The sequence below is a fragment of the Carya illinoinensis genome, chromosome 15 (assembly GCF_018687715.1).
Source record: "Carya illinoinensis cultivar Pawnee chromosome 15, C.illinoinensisPawnee_v1, whole genome shotgun sequence".
Classification (NCBI taxonomy): domain Eukaryota; kingdom Viridiplantae; phylum Streptophyta; class Magnoliopsida; order Fagales; family Juglandaceae; genus Carya; species Carya illinoinensis.
In genome coordinates, this window is record NC_056766.1 from 36,069,948 (window position 1) to 36,073,598 (window position 3,651).

The following is a 3,651-nucleotide window of genomic DNA, read 5'->3' on the forward strand; positions in this document are numbered from 1 at the left end:
TTAGGGACACTACTACATATATGAGGTTAGGTAAGCCCGAAGAGAGCAAGAGCAGATGACATGGGACTATTTTCCTTCTCCCGTTATATCGTTCTGGTATTATTACTCTCTGCAGCAATCTCGGCCATGCAGCCTTATCAAATCAGTGCAGGTTTGAATCCTACCTCGAACTTATTTCCTGATCAATATACCACTAGTGGAATATAGATGCTACCATTAACGAGTACTGTGTTAGTAATCTTGCTCTTATTAGAACAATTTCAATAAATTATATAAATACACACACACACACACACACACACATATATATATTTATATATAAACAGTTCATTCCCTTTAATTTGTAGAGTTGAGATATAGAAGAGAAATGAATTAAAGAAGTTTCTATCTAAAAAGGACATTTCATATTTTAGAGAAAACTTGTGTTTCAAAAGTGATGCTAAGATTCTCATGTTGCCCTGCAGAAACAAATTCAGATGTCTAGACTTGACATAAATAATTCAATTTGAGAATATCATGGTCTGTCTTAGTTTTTGTGCATGGAGAAAAGAAAAAGAAAAGAGAAATGATAAACCAACACCCAATCAACTATTTAAAAAAATAAAAAAAAAATTGTAAAAAATTCCTTTTTATTTCTACTTTAATTTGATATTTTTAAATTTTTTAAAAAAGTATTATTTTATAAAGAAGTTGTGAATTAATTACAGATGGGTTGTTCATGATGTATCACTTCTCGAATTGAAAGGGCCAAATGTTGTCTTAATCAAAGCAGCATCCTGATAATTATATTTTCTATGCATTTTACAATTTGTGCACCAACACTTGTTTGATTAGGTATTTGCTGACTTTTGCAGATATTGAAGAAAACTAATTACCAAACCTTTATTGGCATAATCTTTCAAATCACTGTAAACTTCAAATTATTAAGATATATGAAGAATGGATGAATTTATTTAAAAGGAGCAAAAGCAAAATTTATATGACAGCATAAATCAATAAAGTTTTAGATAATTAGCAATATTAATTTAGTTAGCATATATATTTATGTTAACAGTTAAGATCAAGCCTTATATATGTGTGTGTATATATATATATGTTAATAATCTCATGCATGTGTACAGATTATGCATGCCAGTAACTTTTCTTGGTAACCTATGAAAGATGTGCTACACATTGATGTAGAAAGGGTGACACTTAAACCAAGTACTGCATTTAATTGTTTGATTGAACGTTGAATTATGCAGATCATACCAAAGCCGGAAAACTAGCTAGTGATCACAGACTCCCGCCAAGTCCTCCCCCTCCTCCACTTTCAAACGTGGGTCCTCATATTTACAAGCCACCCCCAGCGCCATCGCCACCACCACCGCCACTGCTACCGCCACCGCCATCGCCACCGCCACTTCGTAATAATCCTTAGTTTAAAGGGGGAGTAATTTAAGGGTTTGCAATATATAGTTATAAGGTGTTTACTGTTTTTCCTTAATATAATAATAATAGGAAAAGTGGGAATTCAATTTCTACTATTTCTTTTTCCGGAGATCATTAATGTAATATATATTAAGGTGTATTTTTTTTCCTCTTTACATGCAATTTACTTATGATTGTTAATGGAAATATTGAATGAAGGGTTATGGAATAACGAGGAATTAAGTACTTGCGACACCTTTATCCACAAATTATCGCCCATTTTTCATTTTAAATTATAAAGCTAATTTTAGGAAAAATATATATTTTACACCTTTAATATATCTTTAGGTGTACTGAAGTCTCTAATATATCTTTATTAGAATAGAGTGACAAAGAGTTTGATTAGCATATGTTATTAAAGCATTAAGAGTCGAATATTTCTACATCCTTTTTATGGGATCAATACATATAGCCAAAGACCTGTAGCCTGATTGATTTTACTCCCAGTCCTCAGTCTAAAAAATGAAGGTCTAGAGTTTGAAACTACCCTCGCCCAAATGTATCCAAAAAAAAAAAAAAAAAATTGAAAAAATGAAAATATGTTGATATGAGAAGTGAAGAGGCTTTGGGGGATGTTCTTTTGTTTTGTATGTCAACAACGAATTAAGATGTGAGAAATCTGAGAGCTTAATTAATTTCTAGATATACTACCTGCCAATGCATCTACGTTAGCTTAGCTATTATTTCCTCAATCCTATTAAAATATTAATTTCTTTAAGTAACTTTAGGAGTAAATTGTTGAACATAACTTTAGGAGTAATCAAATTGATAAATATAGAAATTATAAACATTACAAAATAATAGATTGTAAATCTGTGCCAGAATCTATAAAACAAGCTCCAGGAGACACTTTCGAAGGGATTTTGAAGTAATATTATATACACTTTTTAGGATTTCTAAGTCCCACGTATTTTTTTTTTTAAATTACGATTTACTATTAAAATATGATTTTTTTCATATATTTTTCAGATTTACTCAATTTTTTTATTTTTTAATATTAATTTTATTTTTATTTTTATTTTTTTAGAATAACTAGATTTGCGCACAAACTACTATAAATATCATTTATGACGTAGATTTTGGGGGTGGCAAGCTTCGTTCTTCTGTGCGTAATAACAACGCTGTAAATGTGAACCACAAATGTCAAAGTCAACTTTCTTATATGGTTTGACTGACTAACAACTCTTTTTCTTTTCTTTGTTTAAAGTAAAATATATTACCGATCGAAGGAGTTGTTGATTCTACGCGGTAGCATTCAAAGTTGGGCTCCAAGTTTGGCACATCTGTACCAAAATGTCAGACTTGGAGCCAACGTTCGCGATCAAGTTGATTTAGATCATTAGATTATAAAATTATTTTTATTATAAAATAAATATAATATTTTATATAAAATTACGTCAATTTATAAATTTATTTTTATAAAATTTTTTTATAATTAAAACGCTTCTTTATAAATTCTTTACATTTCAAAAAATAACTGTTAATGCTGAAAAATAGCACAACAGGCCGAAAATAAGATAAAAAACCATTCCCAATCCATAGTGATGATTCAGGCCTCAATCGGTGTTGTTTAGAGACTCTGGTGACAATCCAGAGTCATTATACAGTGCATGTACATATATCCGTAATAGTGAATAGAAAAAAATAATAAAAATATCAAAAGAGATCGATAGAGACACACAAATTTACGGTTGATAGGGATTTGCAGAGGAATTTAGAAAATGAGAAAGTTTAGATATCTAGATTAGATTTCAATTTCTAAAGAGATAAATACAGCATGCTACCCACTGATCACTATATTTAATATTGAGGTCCGCATGATCACCCACGAATACTATAAAGATTGCATTTGAATGCTAATTAAGACGATATCAGATGATTTGAATTGATTATCTGTGAATTCTATTGAGATCATGTGTTTGTATATAAATAGATTGATATATGTGGTTGAATATATGGAATAGTTAAGTTGAGATGAATTTAATATTTTAACCAAATATAACCTAATGTTGTACTGTATATATATATATTGTCCATCTCTCCAAATTGTAGTATATTAATTTAGATTAAAAAAATTAGGAAATCTCATTAATCCGAGCCTATTATCTTTGGCATTCTGTGTATTATATAATTGTTGCCGTGTGGGACGGGGTACTACTGGATTGGTGGGTTAATTGTTGC

General features: G+C 30.1%; 1 long non-coding RNA gene across 1 annotated transcript; it reads left to right on the forward strand.

Moving 5' to 3' along the window:
* On the forward strand, positions 1-1,579 carry LOC122295357. Its single transcript, XR_006237981.1, has 2 exons — positions 1-151; positions 1,245-1,579. It is a non-coding gene; the product is annotated as an uncharacterized LOC122295357 (long non-coding RNA).
* Positions 1,580-3,651: the final 2,072 nt, after the last annotated feature.